A 23,445-nucleotide genomic window follows, 5' to 3' on the forward strand; every position below is an offset into this window, starting at 1 on the left:
TAACATTTATGAACAGATTAAAACTTATTGCATAGATCACTCATGCATTGCTGCTGATATTGTGTATAGATTAATATCTATTGCACAGATCAGTCATGAGTTATTGCTGACATTAATGTACACATTAATATTTATTGCATAGATCATTAATGAGTTCCTACTAACATTTATGAACAGATTAATATTTATTGCATAGATCAGTCATGCATTACTGCTGATATTCTTGTACAGATTAATATTTATTGCACAGATCAGTCATGAGTTATTGCTGACATTAATGTACACATTAATATTTATTGCACAGATCCTTAATGAGTTACTACTAACATTTATGAACAGATTAATATTCATTGCATAGATCACTCATGCATTATTGCTGATATTCTTGTACAGATTACTATTTATTGCACAGATCATTCATGAGCTACTGCTGACATTAATGTACTTAATATTTATTACATAGATCATTGAGTTACTACTAACTTATATGAAAAGATTATTATTTTTTGCATAGATAGCTCATGCATTACTGCTGATATTCTTGTAGAGATTAATATTTATTGCACAGGTCAGTCATGAGTTATTGCTGACATTAATTTACACAATATTTATTGCATAGATCATTAATGAGTTCCTACTAACATTTATGAACAGATTAATATTTACTGAATAGATCACTCATGCATTACTGCTGATATTATTGTACAGATTAATATTTATTGCATAGATCAGTCATGCATTACTGCTGATATTCTTGTACAGAATAATATTTATTGCATGGATCAGGCATGAATTACTGCTGACATTAATGTACAAATTAATATTTATTGCATAGATCATTAATGAGTTCCTGCTAACATTCATGAACATATTAATATGTATTGCGTAAATCACTCATGCTCTACTGCTGATGTTCTTGTACAGATTAATATTTATTGCACAGATCAGTCATGATTTACTGCTGACATTAATGTACACATTAATATTTATTGCATAGCTCATTAATGAGTTACTACTAACATTTATGAACAGATTAATATTTATTGCATAGATCACTCATGCATTACTGCTGATATTGTTGTATAGATTAATATCTATTGCACAAATCAGTCATGAGTTATTGCTGACATTAATGTACACATTAATATTTATTGCATAGATCATTAATGAGTTCCTACTAACACTTATGAACAGATTAATATTTATTGCATAGTTCACTCTTGCATTATTGCTGATAATCTTGTACAGATTACTATTTATTGCACAGATCATTCATGAGTTACTCCTGACATTAATATACACAATATTTATTACATAGATCATTGAGTTACTACTAACATATATGAAAAGATTATTATTTTTTGCATAGATCGCTCATGCATTAGTGCTGATATTCTTGTAGAGATTAATATTTATTGCATAGATCAGTCATGCATTACTGCTGATATTCTTGTACAGATTAATATTTATTGCACAGATCAGTCATGTGTTACTGCTGCCATTAATGTAAAAATTACTATTTATTGCATAGATCATTAATGACTTCCTACTAACATTTATGAACATATTAATATGTGTTCCATAAATCACTCATGAATTAGTGCTGATATTCTTGTACAGATTGATATTTATTGCACAGATCAGTCATGAGTTACTGTTGATATTAATGTAGACATTCATATTTATTGCATAGATCATTAATTAGTTACTACTAACATTTATGAACAAATTAATATTTATTGCATAGATCACTCGTGCATTACTGCTGATATTATTGTACATATTAAAATTTATTGCACATAGTCATGATTTACTGCTGACATTAATATACACATTAATATTTATTGCATAGATCATTAATGAGTTCCTACTAACATTTATGAACAGATTAATATTTACTGAATAGATCACTCGTGCATTACTGCTGATATTATTGTACAGATTAAAATTTATTGCATAGATCAGTCATGTATTACTGTTGATATTCTTGTACAGAATAATATTTATTGCATGGATCAGTCATGAGTTACTGCTGACATTAATGTACAAATTGATATTTATTGCATAGATCATTAATGAGTTAATACTAACATTTATGAACAGATTAATATGTATTGCATAAATTACTCATGCATTACTGCTGATATTCTTGTACAGATTAATATTTATTGCACAGATCAGTCATGAGTTACTGCGGACATTAATATACACAATATTTATTACATAGATCATTGAGTTACTACTAACATATATGAAAAGATTTAATATTTATTGCATAGATCACTCATGCATTACTGCTGATATTCTTGTACAGATTAATAAATATATTATATCATTAAATCATTAATTTATTGTTAAATATTAATTTATATAAATATATATTAATAATTTATATTTTTTAGTATCAACTATTTTAGAACAGATTAATATTTATTGCACAGATCAGTCATGAGATTACTGCTGACATTAATGTAAAATAGTTAATTCAACATTTATTGCATAGATCATTAATGAGTTACTACTAACATTATGAACAGATTAATATTTTGCATAGATCATCATGCATTAATGTTAATATTAATTATAGATTAATATTTATTGCACAAATCATTAATAGTTATTTTAACACACCACATAGTTAATAGTACAATAAAATACAATGCATTTAGAGGATTAGAATGATGGTTTTATTGAAGGATATAACACAACGTAAAATACAATTGAGAGAAGTATATATATATTTTTTAAGAAGTACGAAGGTATGTATCAAACTGTATTATACGAATACAATGCATATATTTAATGTAGTAAGTGATTATCAGGAAGAGGTTTAGCGTGTTTGTGTTGTTTAGTTGGTGTTGGTATAACATTTACTTTTTAGCTCTAGCACTTTTTTAAAAAAAAGTTTTTAAATGAATTTTTTAAAAAGGTTATTTATTAAAATGAATGATTTTGTGTTGTATCTGTTCTGAAGAAGCCTAAGGATAGGTGGCTTAACTCATATCATCGGCTATTGTGTAATAATTATGTGTTGTGTCAATGTTCATGCTTCAATGGTCGTATTTATTATACTGTGTTCCCTCTATTGTTACGAGAGAAGATAGCACAGTATTTTAGTTATATATGAAAAGATTATTATTTTTTGCATAGATCGCTCATGCATTACTGCTGATATTCTTGTAGAGATTAATATTTATTGCATAGATCAGTCATGCATTACTGCTGATATTCTTGTACAGATTAATATTTGTTGCACAGCTCAGTCATGCGTTACTGCTGCCATTAATGTAGAAATTACTATTTATTGCATAGATCATTAATGACTTCCTACTAACATTTATGAACATATTAATATGTATTGCATAAATCACTCATGAATTAGTGCTGATATTCTTGTACAGATTAATATTTATTGCACAGATCAGTCATGAGTTACTGTTGATATTAATGTGACATTCATATTTATTGCATAGATCATTAATTAGTTACTACTAACATTTATGAACAGATTAATATTTATTGCATAGATCACTCGTGCATTACTGCTGATATTATTGTACATATTAAAATTTATTGCACATAGTCATGATTTACTGCTGACATTAATATACACATTAATATTTATTGCATAGATCATTAATGAGTTACTACTAACATTTATGAACAGATTAATAGTTATTGCAGAGATCACTCATGCATTACTGCTGATATTGTTGTATAGATTAAAATCAATTGCACAGATCAGTCATGAGTTATTGCTGACATTAATGTACACATTAATATTTATTGCATAGATCATTAATGAGTTCCTACTAACATTTATGAACAGATTAATATTTATTGCATAGATCAATCATGCATTACTGCTGATATTCTTGTACAGATTAATATTTATTGCACAGATCAGTCATGAGTTATTGCTGACATTAATGTACACATTAATATTTATTGCACAGATCCTTAATGAGTTACTACTAACATTTATGAACAGATTAATATTCACTGCATAGATCACACATGCATTATTGCTGATATTCTTGTACAGATTACTATTTATTGCACAGATCATTCATGATTTACTGCTGACATTAATGTACACAATATTTATTGCATAGATCATTGAGTTACTACTAACATACATGAAAAGATTATTGTTTATTGCATAGATCACTCATGCATTACTGCTGATATTCTTGTAGAGATTAATTTTTATTGCACAGATCAGTCATGAGTTATTGCTGACATTAATTTACACATTAATATTTATTGCATATATCATTAATGAGTTCCTAGTAACATTTATGAACAGATTAATATTTATTGCATGGATCAGTCATGCATTACTGCTGATATTCTTGCACAGATTAATATTTATGGCACAGATCAGTCATGAGTTTTTGCTGACATTAATGTACACATTAATATTTATTGCACAGATCCTTAATGAGTTATTACTATCATTTATGAACAGATCAATATTCTTTGCATAGATCAGTCATGCATTATTGCTGATATTATTGTACAGATTAATATTTATTGCACAGATCAGTCATGAGTTATTGCAGACATTAATGTACACATTAATATTTATTGCACAGATCCTTAATGAGTTACTACTAACATTTATGAACAGATTAATATTCATTGCATAGCTCACTCATGCATTATTGCTGATATTCTTGTACAGATTACTATTTATTGCACAGATCATTCATGAGTTACTGCTGACATTAATGTACACAATATTTATTACATAGATCATTGAGTTACTACTAACTTATATGAAAAGATTATTATTTTTTGCATAGATCAGTCATGCATTACTGCTGATATTCTTGTACAGATTAATATTTATTGCAGAGAACAGTCATGAGTTATTGCTGACATTAATTTACACAATATTTATTGCATAGATCATTAATGAGTTCCTACTAACATTTATGAACAGATTAATATTTACTGAATAGATCACTCATGCATTACTGCTTATATTATTGTACAGATTAATATTTATTGCATAGATCAGTCATGCATTACTGCTGATATTCTTGTACAGAATAACATTTATTGCATGGATCAGTCATGAATTACTGCTGACATTAATGTACAAATTAATATTTATTGCATAGATCATTAATGAGGTCCTACTAACACTTATGAACAGATTAATATTTATTGCATAGATCACTCTTGCATTATTGCTGATAACCTTGTACAGATTACTGTTTATTGCACAGATCATTCATGAGTTACTCCTGTCATTAATATACACAATATTTATTACATAGATCATTGAGTTACTACTAACATATATGAAAAGATTATTATTTTTTGCATAGATCGCTCATGCATTACTGCTGATATTCTTGTAGAGATTAATATTTATTGCATAGATCAGTCATGCATTACTGCTGATATTCTTGTACAGATTAATATTTATTGCACAGATCAGTCATGCGTTACTGCTGCCATTAATGTAGAAATTACTATTTATTGCATAGATCATTAATGACTTCCTACTAACATTTATGAACATATTAATATGTATTGCATAAATCACTCATGAATTAGTGCTGATATTCTTGTACAGATTAATATTTATTGCACAGATCAGTCATGAGTTACTGTTGATATTAATGTAGACATTCATATTTATTGCATAGATCATTAATTAGTTACTACTAACATTTATGAACAGATTAATATTTATTGCATAGATCACTTGTGCATTACTGCTGATATTATTGTACATATTAAAATTTATTGCACATAGTCATCATTTACTGCTGACATTAATATACACATTAATATTTATTGCATAGATCATTAATGAGTTACTACTAACATTTATGAACAGATTAATAGTTATTGCAGAGATCACTCATGCATTACTGCTGATATTGTTGTATAGATTAAAATCAATTGCACAGATCAGTCATGAGTTATTGCTGACATTAATGCACACATTAATATTTATTGCATAGATCATTAATGAGTTCCTACTAACATTTATGAACAGATTAATATTTATTGCATAGATCAATCATGTATTACTGCTGATATTTTTGTACAGATTAATATTTATTGCACAAATCAGTCATGAGTTATTGCTGACATTAATGTACACATTAATATTTATTGCACAGATCCTTAATGAGTTACTACTAACATTTATGAACAGATTAATATTCACTGCATAGATCACGCATGCATTATTGCTGATATTCTTGTACAGATTACTATTTATTGCACAGATCATTCATGAGTTACTGCTGACATTAATGTACACAATATTTATTGCATAGATCATTGAGATACTACTAACATACATGAAAAGATTATTGTTTATTGCATAGATCAGTCATGCATTACTGCTGATATTCTTGTAGAGATTAATATTTATTGCACAGATCTGTCATGAGCTATTGCTGACATTAATTTACACATTAATATTTATTGCATAGATCATTAATGAGTTCCTACTAACATTTATGAACAGATTAATATTTATTGCATAGATCAGTCATGCATTACTGCTGATATTCTTGTACAGATTAATATTTATTGCACAGATCAGTCATGAGTTACTGCTGACATTAATGTACACATTAATATTTATTGCATAGATCATTAATGAGTTACTACTAACATTTATGAACAGATTAATATTTATTGCATAGATCAGTCATGCATTACTGCTGATATTCTTGTACGGATTAATATTTGTTGCACAGATCATTCATGAGCTACTGCTGACATTAATGTACTTAATATTTATTGCACAGATCCTTAATGAGTTACTACTAACATTTATGAACAGATTAATATTCATTGCACAGATCACTCATGCATTATTGCTGATATTCTTTTACAGATTACTATTTATTGCACAGATCATTCATGAGCTACTGCTGACATTAATGTACTTAATATTTATTACATAGATCATTGAGTTACTACTAACATATATGAAAAGATTATTATTTTTTGCATAGATCGCTCATGCATTACTGCTGATATTCTTGTAGAGATTGATATTTATTGCACAGATCAGTCATGAGTTATTGCTGCCATTAATTTACACAATATTTATTGCATAGATCATTAAGAGTTCCTACTAACATTTATGAGCAAATTAATATTTACTGCATAGATCACTCATGCATTACTGCTGATATTATTGTAAAGATTAATATATATTACATAGATCACTCATGCATGACTGCTGATATTCTTATACAGATTAATGTTTATTGCATAGATCAGTCATGCATTACTGCTGATATTAATGTACACATTAATATTTATTGCATAGATCATTAATGAGTTACTACTAACATTTATGAACAGATTAATATTTATTGTATAGATCGCTTATGCATTACTGGTGATATTCTTATTGAGATTAATATTTATTGCATCAATGAAAGATGCATTACTGCTGACATTAATGTACACACTAATATTTATTGCATAGATCATTAATCAGTTACTGCTAACATTTATGAACAGATTAATATTTATTGCATAGATCAGTCATGCATTACTGCTGCTATTGTTGTGCAGAATAATATTTACTGCATGGATCAGTCATGAGTTACAGCTGACATTAATGTACAGATTAATATTTATTGCATAGATCATTAATCAGTTACTACTAACATTTATGAACAGATTAACATTTATTGCATAGATCACTCATGCATTACTACTGATATTCTTGTACTCACTAATATCAATTGCATAGATCAGTCATGCTTTACTGCTGACATTAATGTACACATTGATATTTATTGCATAGATCTTTAGTTAATACTAACATTTATGAACAGATTAATATTTATTGCATAGATCACTCATGCATTACAGCTGATATTCTTGTACAGATTACTATTTATTGCACAGATCATTCATGAGTTACTGCTGACATTAATGTACACAATATTTATTACATAGATCATTGAGTTACTACTAACTTATATGAAAAGATTATTATTTTTTGCATAGATAGCTCATGCATTACTGCTGATATTCTTGTAGAGATTAATATTTATTGCACAGGTCAGTCATGAGTTATTGCTGACATTAATTTACACAATATTTATTGCATAGATCATTAATGAGTTCCTACTAACATTTATGAACAGATTAATATTTACTGAATAGATCACTCATGCATTACTGCTGATATTATTGTACAGATTAATATTTATTGCATAGATCAGTCATGCATTACTGCTGATATTCTTGTACAGAATAATATTTATTGCATGGATCAGTCATGAATTGCTGCTGACATTAATGTACACATTAATATTTATTGCATAGATCATTAATGAGTTCCTACTAACACTTATGAACAGATTAATATTTATTGCATAGATCACTCTTGCATTATTGCTGATAACCTTGTACAGATTACTGTTTATTGCACAGATCATTCATGAGTTACTCCTGACATTAATATACACAATATTTATTACATAGATCATTGATTTACTACTAACATATATGAAAAGATTATTATTTTTTGCATAGATCGCTCATGCATTACTGCTGATATTCTTGTAGAGATTAATATTTATTGCATAGATCAGTCATGCATTACTGCTGATATTCTTGTACAGATTAATATTTATTGCACAGATCAGTCATGCGTTACTGCTGCCATTAATGTAGAAATTACTATTTATTGCATAGATCATTAATGACTTCCTACTAACATTTATGAACATATTAATATGTATTGCATAAATCACTCATGAATTAGTGCTGATATTCTTGTACAGATTAATATTTATTGCACAGATCAGTCATGAGTTACTGTTGATGTTAATGTAGACATTCATATTTATTGCATAGATCATTAATTAGTTACTACTAACATTTATGAACAGATTAATATTTATTGTATAGATCACTCGTGCATTACTGCTGATATTATTCTACATATTAAAATTTATTGCACATAGTCATGATTTACTGCTGACATTAATATACACATTAATATTTATTGCATAGATCATTAATGAGTTACTACTAACATTTATGAACAGATTAATAGTTATTGCAGAGATCACTCATGCATTACTGCTGATATTGTTGTATAGATTAAAATCAATTGCACAGATCAGTCATGAGTTATTGCTGACATTAATGTACACATTAATGTTTATTGCATAGGTCATTAATGAGTTCCTACTAACATTTATGAACAGATTAATATTTATTGCATAGATCAATCATGCATTACTGCTGATATTCTTGTACAGATTAATATTTATTGCACAGATCAGTCATGAGTTATTGCTGACATTAATGTACACATTAATATTTATTGCACAGATCCTTAATGAGTTACTACTAACATTTATGAACAGATTAATATTCACTGCATAGATCACGCATGCATTATTGCTGATATTCTTGTACAGATTACTATTTATTGCACAGATCATTCATGAGTTACTGCTGACATTAATGCACACAATATTTATTGCATAGATCATTGAGTTACTACTAACATACATGAAAAGATTATTGTTTATTGCATAGATCGCTCATGCATTACTGCTGATATTCTTGTAGAGATTAATTTTTATTGCACAGATCAGTCATGAGTTATTGCTGACATTAATTTACACATTAATATTTATTGCATATATCATTAATGAGATCCTACTTTCATTTATGAACAGATTAATATTTATTGCATGGATCAGTCATGCATTACTGCTGATATTCTTGCACAGATTAATATTTATTGCACAGATCAGTCATGAGTTTTTGCTGACATTAATGTACAAATTAATATTTATTGCACAGATCCTTAATGAGTTATTACTATCATTTATGAACAGATCAATATTCTTTGCATAGATCACTCATGCATTATTGCTGATATTCTTGTACAGATTACTATTTATTGCACAGATCATTCATGAGTTACTGCTGACATTAATATACACATTAATATTTATTGCACAGATCCTTAATAAGTTACTACTAACATTTATGAACAGATTAATATTCTTTGCATAGATCACTCATGCATTATTGATGATATTCTTGTACAGATTACTATTTATTGCACAGATCATTCATGATTTACAGCTGACATTAATATACAGAATATTTATTACATAGATCATTGAGTTACTACTAACATATATGAAAAGATTATTATTTTTTGCATAGATCGCTCATGCATTTCTGCTGATATTCTTGTAGAGATTCATATTTATTGCACAGATCAGTCATGAGTTATTGCTGACATTAATTTACACAATATTTATTGCATATATCATTAATGAGTTCCTACTAACATTTATGAACAGATTAATATTTACTGCATAGATCAATCATGCATTACTGCTGATATTCTTGTACAGATTAATATTTATTGCACAGATCAGTTATGAGTTACTGCTGACATTAATGAAGAAATTAATATTTATTGCATAGATCATTGAGTTCCTACTAACATTTATGAACATATTAATATGTATTGCATAGATCAGTCATGCATTACTGCTGATATTCTTGTACAGATTAATATTTATTGCACAGATCAGTCATAAGTTATTGCTGACATTAATTTACACAATATTTATTGCATATATCATTAATGATTTCCTACTAACATTTATGAACAGATTAATATTTACTGCATAGATCACTCATGCATTACTGCTGATATTGTTGTATAGATTAAAATCTATTGCACAGATCAGTCATGACATACTGCTGACATTAATGTACACATTAATATTTATTGCATACATCATTAATGAGTTACTACTAACATTTATGAACAGATTAATATTTATTGCATAGATTACTCATGCATTACTGCTGATATTCTTGTAAAGATTAACATTTTTGCACAGATTAGTCATGAGTTACTGCTGAGATTAATGTACACTTTAATATTTATTGCATAGATCATTAATGAGATACAACTAACATTTATGAACATATTAATATTTATTGCATAGATAACTCATGCATTACTGCTGATATTCTTGCACAGATTAATATTTATTGCACAGATCAGTCATGAGTTACCACTGACATTAATGTACACATTAATATTTATTGCATAGATCACTGAGTTAAAACTAACATTTATGAACAGATTAATATTTACTGCATAGATCACTCATGCATTACTGCTGATATTGTTGTACAGATTAATATTTATTGCACAGATCAGTCATGAGTTACTGCTGACATTAATGTACACATTAATATTTATTGCATAGATCATTAATGAGTTACTGCTAACATTTATGAACAGATTAATATTTACTGCATAGATCACTCGTGCATTACTGCTGATATTGTTGTATAGATTAAAATCTATTGCACAGATCAGTCATGAGTTATTGCTGATATTAATGTACACATTAATATTTATTGCATAGATCATTAATGAGTTCCTACTAACATTTATGAACAGATTAATATTTATTGCATAGATCAGTCATGCATTACTGCTGATATTCTTGTACAGATTAATATTTATTGCACAGATCAGTCATGAGTTATGGCTGACATTAATGTACACATTAATATTTATTGCCAGATCCTTAATGAGTTACTACTAACATTTATGAACAGATTAATATTCATTGCATAGATCACTCATGCATTATTTCTGATATTCTTGTACAGATTAATATTTATTGCACAGATCAGTCATGACATACTGCTGACATTAATGTACACATTAATATTCATTTCATACATCATTAATGATTTACTACTAACATTTATTAGCAGATTAATATTTATTGCATAGATTACTCATGCATTACTGCTGATATTCTTGTAAAGATTAATATTTTTTGCACAGATTAGTCATGAGTTACTGCTGAGAATAATGTACACATTAATATTTATTGCATAGATCATTAATGAGATACTACTAACATTTATGAACAGATTAATATTTATTGCATAGATCAGCCATGCATTACTGCTGATATTCTTTTATAGATTATTATTTATTGCACAGATCATTCATGAATTACTGCTGACATTAATGTACACAATATTTATTACATTGATCATTGAGTCACTACTAACATATATGAAAAGATTTTTATTTATTGCATAGATCGCTCATGCATTACTGCTGATATTCTTGTAGAGATTAATATTTATTGCACAGATCTGTCATGAGCTATTGCTGACATTAATTTACACATTAATATTTATTGCATAGATCATTAATGAGTTCCTACTAACATTTATGAACAGATTAATATTTATTGCATAGATCAGTCATGCATTACTGCTGATATTCTTGTACAAATTAATATTTATTGCACAGATCAGTCATGAGTTATGGCTGACATTAATGTACACATTAATATTTATTGTCAGATCCTTAATGAGTTACTACTAACATTTATGAACAGATTAATATGTATTGCATAGGTCACTGATGCATTATTGCTGAAAGTCTTGTACAGAATAATATTTGTTGCACAGATCAGTCATGAGTTACTGCTGACAATGTGAACATTGATATTTATTGCATGGATCACTAATGAGTTACTAGTAACATTTATGAGCATATTAATAAGTATTGAATAGATCACTCATGCATTACTGCTGATATTCTTATATAGATTAATATTTATTGCATAGATCAGTCATGCATTACTCCTGACATTAATGTACACATTAATATTTATTGCATAGTTCATTAATGAGTTACTGTTTACATTAATGAACAGATTAATATTTATTGCATAGATCAGTCATACATTACTGCTGCTATTGTTGTACAGAATAATATTTATTGCATGGATCACTCATGAGTTACTGATGACTCTAATGTACACAATATTTATTGCATAGATCTTTAATGAGTTACTACAACATTTATGAACAAAAAGTACAAAATACACTGGTAACCTTGAGTCCAAGAAAGCACCACGAAAAAATCCTTGTACTCAAGGTTACCCGTGTATTTCGTACTTTTTGGTTTTTCTTTTTTGGTTCTAACATTTATGAACAGATTAATATTTATTGCATAGATCATTCATGCTTTACTACTGATATTCTTGTAATGATTAATATTAATTGCATAGATCAGTCACACATTACTGCTGACATTAATGTACACATTGACATTTATTGCATAGATCATTGAGTTAATTCTAACATTTATGAACAGATTAATATTTATTGCATAGATCACTCATGCATTACAGCTGATATTCTTGTACAGATTATCATTTATTGCATAGATCAGTCATGGCTTACTGCTGATGTACAGCTAATATTTACTGGACAGATCAGTCATGAGTTACTGCGGACATTAATATACACATTATTTATTGCATAGATCATTAATGTGTTTCTAACATTTATGAGCAGATTAATATTTATTGCATAGATCACTCATGCATTACTGCTGATAATAATGTACACATTAATATTTATTGCATAGATCAGTTATGAGTTACTGCTGATATTAATGTACACATTAATATTTATTGCATAGATCATTAAGGAGTTACTACTAACATTTATGAACAGAATAGTATTTATTGCATAGATCACTAATGTATTACTGCTGATATTCTTGTAGAGATTAATATTTATTGCTCAGATCAGTCATGAGTTACTGCTGATAATAATGTACACATTAATATTTATTGCATAGATCATTAAGGAGTTACTACTAACATTTATGAAGAGATTAATATTTACTACATAGATCACTCATGCATTACTGCTGATATTATTGTACAGATTAAAATTTATTGCATAGATTAGTCATGCATTACTGCTGATATTCTTGTACAGAATAATATTTATTGCACAGATCAGTCATGAGTTACTGCTGACATTAATGTACACATTAATATTTATTGCATAGATCATTAATGAGTTACTGCTAACATTTATGAACAGATTAATATTTATTGCATAAATCACTCATGCATTATTGCTAATATTATTGTACAGATTAATATTTATTGCATATATCAGTTATGATTTACTGCTGACATTAATGTACACATTAATATTTATTGCATAGATCATTAATGAGTTACTACTAACATTTATGAACAGATTAATACTTATTACATAGATCACTCATGCATTACTGCTGATATTGTTGTATAGCTTAATATCTGTTGCACAGATCAGTCATGAGTTTTTGCTAACATTAATGTACCCTTTAATATTTATTGCATAGACCATTGCTACGTTACTACTAAAATTTATGAACAGATTAATATTTATTGCATAGATCACTCATGAATTATTGCTGATATTCTTGTACAGATTCATATTTATTGCACATATCATTCATGAGTTACTGCTGACATTAATGTACACAATATTTATTGCATAGATCATTGAGTTGCTGCCAACATATATGAAAAGAGTAATATTTATTGCATAGATTGCTCATGCATTACTGCTGATATTCTTGTAGAGATTAATATTTTTTGCACAGATCAGTCATGCATTATTGCTGATATCCTTGTTGAGATTAATATTTATAGCACAGATCAGTCATGAGTTACTGCTGACATTAATGTACACATTAATATGTATTGCATAGATCATTAATGAATAACTGCTGACATTTATGAACAGATTAATATTTATTGCATAGATCATTCATGCATTACTGCTGATATTCTTGTACAGATTAATATTTATTGCACAGATCAGTCATGAGTTACTGCTGACATTAATGTACACATTAATATTTATTGCATAGATCATTAATGAGTTACTACTAACATTTATGAACAGATTAATATTTATTGCAGAGATCACTCCTGAATTATTGCTGATATTCTTGTACATATTCATATTTATTGCACATATCATTCATGAGTTACTGCTGACATTAATGTACACAATATTTATTGCATAGATCATTGAGTTGCTGCCAACATATATGAAAAGAGTAATATTTATTGCATAGATTGCTCATGCATTACTGCTGATATTCTTGTAAAGATTACTATTTATTGCACAGATCAGTCATGCATTATTGCTGATATCCTTGTTGAGATTAATATTTATTGCACAGATCAGTCATGAGTTACTGCTGACATTAATGTACACATTAATATGTATTGCATAGATCATTAATGAGTTACTACTAACATTTATGAACAGATTAATATTTATTGCATAGATCACTCATGAATTATTGCTGATATTCTTGTACATATTCATATTTATTGCACATATCATTCATGAGTTACTGCTGACATTAATGTACACAATATTTATTGCATAAATCATTGAGTTGCTGCCAACATATATGAAAAGAGTAATATTTATTGCATAGATTACTCATGCATTACTGCTGATATTCTTGTAGAGATTAATATTTATTGCACAGATCAGTCATGCATTATTGCTGATATCCTTGTAGAGATTAATATTTATTGCACAGATCAGTCATGAGTTACTGCTGACATTAATGTACACATTAATATGTATTGCATAGATCATTAATGAATAACTGCTGACATTCCTGTGCATTTCAGCCATGTTGTATGTTACTGACATGCAATTCTTGCATATGAATGAAATCAGTTCTATCTCTTTTTTTCTGGTTCATCACCAGCCTTTGGTAATGTGATGCTATAGGTTTTGTGTTCTGGGTTTACTCTGTCTGATGCTTACAGAATACAAGTATTACATGAGTAAGTAAATTCTGCTAATTTTGCATGTCACTGTTAGTATCGGCTTTCTTTCATAGATTTTCACTTATATATTCAGTAGGTGTTCTATCCTCTGCCACTTAGCTACATCAGTAGCATATTGTGCACTCTTAAGTCTGCCAGGATCATCCATGGTGAAACATATTTCTGAGATGTAAAAACTGCCAAACTTTGGAATACAGCCATGAACATGCACTTAGATGAAAGTACTAGGGATTGTTGCTGACATTATTAACCTGTATGTGCAACAAGCTTTAATATAATGTGCTGCTGTTACTGTCCAACCTCAGTGATAGCAGCGACACCCACCAGCATTTTCTTCTAAGTGTATATTCATGGCTGTGTTCCAAAGAGTTTCAGAATTAAGTCAAAAGGGGAGCACAGCGTGTACACTCATTTTTTATACATTTCTAAAACACTCCGTCCCATTAAATTGCTTTATTAGGATGTGTATCACTTCATTTTGCCTTATTTACCATATTCTGCTGCTTACCCTTAATTTCAAGGTGAGCATAGCATGCAGAGCTCTTTAGTGAAAACCAATCAGCTCGCATGCAGAGCTCTTTAGTGAAAACCAATCGGCTCACATGCAGAGCTCTTTAGTGAAAACCAATCAGCTCGCATGCAGAGCTCTTTAGTAAAAACCAATCAGCTTGCTGCTGTTTAACAAGCACGCACACTTAGTGGGAAATGTAGGTGTCCATGAATCCAGGTCGAAATCATCATTTTTTAATTACTTATTACTTTAACATCTGGAGTATAATTAGAATGGAAATTAATTTTCAAACTAGAAACATGTTAAGTGCAGCAATTCAGTTTAAATAAAAATAAAATGGCTGCATAGTTATAGCTAATGGTTTAGGGTATGACACAAATACAGAAAAACATGGAATAAAATATGGACAAGGTGACACCAGAAGGCCAAACAAGGAAGGTTAACACACAAACATAGACTGGAGAGAAGTCTGAAGGGAAATATAAATATATATATATATATATATATATATATATATATATATACATATATATATATATATATATATATATATATATATATATATATATAAAAGATATACATAGAATCTATGACATCTAAAGTGCTCAAAGCTACCAGAAAATCTGTGCATATATAATAACACTGAAGATGTTCCACCTAGTTAGAATGAAATGTGGTTTCCTTCCTGAAGTTTTGACCTTCTCATTAAATGTTTCTCTGTGTCACCATTGCTGCTGTGTTTTCTCTCTCTCTCTATATATATATATATATATATATATATATATATATATATGTGTGTGTGTGTGTGTGTATGTGTGTGTGTGTGTGTGTGTGTGTGTTTACACACACACACACAGATCAGTATGTGGGTAAGGAAAACTGACCAATCACATTGCTAGATATGTGTCAATCAAATCTATTATGTGCTTGAGAAGAAGCTGGTGCAGTCCACTAGGCATCGTTTTCAGATATGGATCTCTTCTACCTCAAAGACTTCAAAATCTAGCAAACTGTCATTATCATAAAAAAGTCATTTAACAGACTAAACTATCAAAGATAGAAGTATTCCAAATATATATAGCAAATCAATAAAAAATAACACCAAACACCAGAAATATACACTTTCAAATATATAACTAATTTCTGAATAATAAATAATAAATTGAAATTAAAAAAAAGTCAGGATTGTAACACAGATTAAACCAGATTAAATACACTTGAGCAATAAAATTCTAAAAAATCAATTTTAAGCACTTTACCTGATTTGCAGTAAGAAAAGATGTCTAGAAAAGTAAAAAAACTGACCTCCTCATAGGAAGGAACAGGAAGTAAATAACAAGAAAGAAACATAACAGTCTCTACAGCAATAGAAACCAGTCACTCTAACATAGTTGTCAAAGTATGCACACACACAGGGACACACACACACACACACACACACACACACACACACACACACACACACACACACACAGGGATACACACACATGCCCACACACAGGAAACACACACACACAAGAACACACACACACACACACACACACACACACACACACACACACACACACACACACACACACACACACACACACACACACACACCCCGGAACACACAAACAACCCAGGACACACAGACATCCCGGGACACACACACACGCATACACACATCCTGGGACACACACACATACATACACACGCACACACGCATGCGCACACACAGCGGGACACACACGCACACACACGCACAGACACACACACACAGGGCACACATGCACACACACACACACACACACATGCTCAAACACAGGGACACACACATGCACACACACAGGGACACACACACATTCATATGCACACACACACACACACACACACACACACACACACAGACACACACACAGGCTATCAGCCCTAGGGCCTATACACACCTAGCCATAAAGACTGCATGGTATTGTTTTGACCTAATAGGTAAAGCTGAGGATGCAATATGAAAAAGCAGACTACTGTCTGAGTATATATCCATATTTAACAGAAATAAAAACAAAGCTAATGAAAATCAAGTAAATAAAGCTGACAAGTATTTAATTAGTTAAATTTGATGGAGGTGAGGGATGCATTACTTACTTGTATGTGTTTTTTTTACTTCTTGGAATTGCTACCAGAATTACTGATGTTTGAAATATTTTTAGACTGTTACCTAAAAAGGCAGTATGGATATTTGTGAGGCATTGTACTACAGAACTCTAATTCTCTTCATGACCAGCCAGAGTTCAGTTAAGTAATATTACCACTCAATTACAAATAGGCATGTGGAATAGCACAACTGTTTGACAGATGAGTCCTTTATATGGCTGCCCTTACACTTATATATTAAAATAAGAATACAGTTTAAAAAGTTTTAACTACACACATAAATCACTTAGTTACAATGGACAGAACTGTTTTATACCTTACAAATTGTGTAATTGTTATATATAATCTACCCAATGTAACACTGAAACTGAAAAAAAAATGGTGGTATCTATACCTTGTACCCCCACTATCTACAAAGATATGGAGTTGCTTATAGAAATATATGAACAGCTACAGATAGCTGTGTTACAAGTAGCTGCATCATATAATACAGCAAATTGGTAATAATCATATTCACAAAGCAACATAACTTCAAATACTTTGCAAAAACTGGAGACAGTTGCAGATAGCAAGCATGTAAGGAAGACTCTAAGCATGGGCTACTTCACCAGTGCATGACAAGCTATGATTGAAGGACCTAGGCCTCCTAAATAGGGTATTCATGTCAAAAATAATACATAAACTCTCTCAGTTTTGGCCATCTTACTGTCTTATCAACAAGTTACTTTCCTACAGCTAATTCTTCTAATCCCAACTACTTTGTTCTCTTATTCCTGCTCATCACTTTGCTTTGGGTGTCTACTACATACTTTTAAATCCTTCTCCCTCTTCTCATAGTAAAAAAAAAAAAAATGTTTTTGTTACCTTGGAACATGTTATCGTCTCACAAAATTCTTGTAATTAATGTTTAATGTACTGTTTGTGTAAATCTTCTATGTGGAGCTTTTCTCCCCAGGCCTCTACTGAAAATGGACATATATCCAGCTAGACTAGCCCGGTCAACAAATGTAAAATAAAATAAATAAATGAATAAAATAGTTTTTAAAGTGAAACAGCTGAGGATTCTACAAGGTCTTGGTATACATCCTTTAAACAGAACGGACTGTAAAAGATGCCTGTCTACATGGGTTTATGTGAGGAAGCAGATTATAAAGAAAGTCAATAAAAGCTATTGGTGTGGAAAAATATGGACACTTGTACATTCTGACAACAGCAAGCCCTACCAGTGATGCTCAGGAAGACAAAGTGAATGGATTTCTTGAACAAAGAAACATTTAAATAAGTCAACAAGTAGGTATGCTTCAAATAATATAGAAATTCAAGATAAGATGTAGAATAATTTGATAAGTTTATGATAGCAAAACTGAAAATCAAACTGTGGAACATCATTCATAGCAATATTTTATAACATAGCTGTAAAGGTATCTGTACATTCGAGGGTTAAAGAATTAGGTGAACAATATGTGAAAAGGCAGCTCGAAACTGATGTAATGCAGGAAATGATAGCTGACGTGCAGATATGAGAAAGATCCTAGCTATACACCAACAGTGGAACAGACTTCCGGTAAATCCAAGTGACTTTACCAGACAATTAGAATAAACCACATAAGTCACTGGGACCACAACAATTAAAATGTATTCCCAATCAGTCAGATAAAAAGCAGTAGTCAGATAAAATGCATTTTATCTAACTACTGCTTTTTGTCTGACTGCCTGGCAATACATTTTAATTGTCATGGTTCCAGTGACTTATGTGGTTTATTCAGATATTGGAAAGAGACAGACTGCAGTCCATTTATGTGAAACAAATTAAAAAAGCTGAAAGTGGTGAAGATAATGATTTTAAAAGGACATGTAATACATTATTACACATATTGAGATGCCTTCTGGCTATCTTATAGTAAAATTCCTTTTTAATTCATCTGCAAAGTAATTGTTCAAGAGCATTATTTATTTATTTTATTAATTGAGTAGGGAGGTAAAAGAACAGATGGAGAATGTGTACAGGAACATTTACCTCTCTGAGGAAAATTAGGAAATCATTTAAAACCAAATATCCTATAACATTCTGTATTATTTTATGTAAATGAAATCTGGATGCTGTTCTTGCATATGCAAAGACTAAAAAATACAGTGTACTGCCTCTTAACATAAAATAGTGCATTTAGGGTTTGTTGCAATGGTTAACATCTTCTCCTTATTGACAAAAGGAGATGGTTTGGTTCTGACTTCAAGTTATTGGCTAGGATTAAAATGGCTCTTTAGGGTAATTAGCATATTATTCACCTATAAATAACAAGCCTTTGTGTAATCTTAATTTCCTGTACTCACCTGAAACTGACACCTCTATATATCGAGGGCTATTCAGTGATAAAAGTTAAAATTCAGTAAGCATGTTGAGGTTGTTACTATTAAGGGAACCAGGACAGTTAATTCAGTTTTGTGTGTCTTCAGTTTGTGATAGCCTGACGTTTTCCTTCTATTGTTAAATGTTTTATAAGGCCACATCCATTGTATGGCACTTCTCTTTGCTTTGCTGTGCAGTGTCAGGTATTAAGAAACCTGAAAGAGTTCAACATCATTTTAATGAACATGCTCAGCATCTCTCACTGTATGCTTATCAGTGTAGATTAAAAATAATAAACCTGTTTTCTTTTAGATACTGAAGTACACAGGGTGACCAATCCGTCATCCTTTGTACTAAGAATGATGACTTGCTTAGGGAATGTCTTAGGGTTTGGTTTTATTCTGCTGGAATTTTTATCAGCTACCACCTCTTGTATAAATATTTGAGTAAGTATTTCTGATTATGGAGTTTGTTCTGCTGGATACCATGCCTCCATCTGTACTAAAACCCCTTCTTTAGCAGTTTATAAATCTGCACTAAGTGATTTTTATGTTTGCATTATGTCTATTTAACTGTGCTTTGTGAATGATATATTTTTGTCGTTTCAGTAGTGCATGTATGTAGACATGTATAAGAATTATAATTTAGTTACATTTCCTGTGACTTTTGAATGCACTGCCTATTGACCATCCAACCCACTCTCAGACCATCAGCCCATTCATTACTTCAGTGCTTGACAGCTGACTGTAAGTGACCATCATCCAGTCAACCACCAGGGGAGGATTACTGTTTGTCTGCTCTTCTCCTGGCCTTAACGTGCCCACTTCAACAAGACACCAGGACGATGATGTACAATGGGGTTCTTGCAAAGTTGTCCCTCAACTGTATAAGGGGGGTGTGCCTTTAAGCATCTCTGTCCCCACCCTCTGCACACAGGCAGTGGTCTCTCCAGTCTCCATCAGGAAGATCATACCTTCCTGTGTGCCTCAGTGAGCAGGGAAATGCCACCTTCCTTAGAGAAGAGATGAGCAGGTCATTCTCCTTCACTCCTCTCACTCCCTGCAGTGGTCCCCCTGCACTGGGGCCACTAATCAGATCCCAGGCTCCTGGGATGCAAATAGAACTCCACCAAGAAGGTGCTATAATTTAAGTATACATTTTGTTTTATGATATTGCTAGGACGAAGGCATTCAGAATTACTATTTGGGCTGAGTTGCCTGAAGAGTGAACAATGGTAAATGTAACAGAACTGCTAAGGGGTGCATGTTAAAAAAGCATCAAACTATAGATCTGCAAACTACAGAGCAAGCTATGCTTGTTCCACCCTCTTCAAAGGAAGCATGAAGATGGCACGCATGTGTGAGGTAGGCCATTCTTGAAGTGAAGCCCAGAGCAATGAGTCATGTCCAGAGTTGATGAATGCGCAGGATACAAGAGGGTGTGACAACTTTATCAAGAAATGTAAACACATCTTATGAAATATTCATGCCTAAGAATTCACAATGTCTTTTTGAATAATGCCAGCATATAGAGGAGTATTGGACCTCCCAACATATAGGGGCAGATTGAGCCTCCCAGCATATAGGGGAGAACTGGGCTTCCCCATATAGAGGGGAGGATTGGGCCTCCCACCATATTGGGAAGGATTGGGCTTCCCAGTATACAGGGGAGGATTGGGCCTCCCAGCATATAGGGAAGGACTGGATCTCCCAGCGTATAGGTGAGGATCGGGCCTTCCAGTGTATAGGGGAGGATTGGGCCTCCCAGCAGTTTGCCAAGTCTTCCTCTGTGAGCAGCAATATTGACTTGTAATCTCACTCTTAGGTTTATCAGTGACCACTTGGATAATGGCTCAGGGGCCTTTTTAAGCCTAACTATGCTTTCCCAATTGATTTGGTATGATTTGATACTCCAGATTAACTTTAAGGGTTGGATATAGTCTTGGACAATCGGTGTTCAGGCATTACAGACTGCTTCTATCTTTTAGAGATGTGGGTGCCAGACCAGGGTAAATTTTAAATTTCCTATCCACTTATTCAAGTTATGCTTGAATTTGGTTAGAGAAGAACTCTGCTTTACATGGACAGGAAGCCTGTTCAAGAGATGCAGTAGTCTCTGAGACACATGCCTGTCTCTTTAACATGTCCTATTTATGTTGCAGATGAGGTTAAAATCCCTAGATTGCGTATTTCTATACTATATGTGCTAGCATGAGCGATATGATTATACTGAACAGTGTAATATAATGTGCAATGGAGAGCTGGTAAAGGTTCTTACATATTAGTAATGCACTTATTGTATGCACAAGTTAGGATCCCTATCGAAATGTCGGCACTCAAAATGCTAAGTGCCAAAAAGCCGGAAAAAAAAGACCAAAACCTTGAGAAGAGGGAATCTCAAAAATCACTCTTCTCTTTAAAACTTCTTTTTGCGTGGGCAGCTTGCCCTCTGCACCCCACAAGTGTGTGTGTGTGTGGGGGGGGGTGCAATCTCCCCACATACCCCACACATATGTATACCAACTCTCAGATTGCCATACCTGAGAGAAAGGGAATATCTGGAGAAATCGCATGTTGGACTTAGTATATGTAAGTCGACTCTTTCAGCTACTCAGTCTCCACATTTCGGGACTCAATCTATCGGGTCCAAACATTTCATATTGTTACTCACAGGATAACTTTAATGTTAGTGCCACAAAGCAGTCCTAAGCAGTAACAGTAACCGTACTACCATGTATCTCATAAAATGTAGGT

The sequence above is a fragment of the Protopterus annectens genome, chromosome 15.part0 (assembly GCF_019279795.1).
Source record: "Protopterus annectens isolate FY-2018-M chromosome 15.part0, PAN1.0, whole genome shotgun sequence".
Taxonomy (NCBI): Eukaryota; Metazoa; Chordata; order Ceratodontiformes; family Protopteridae; genus Protopterus; species Protopterus annectens.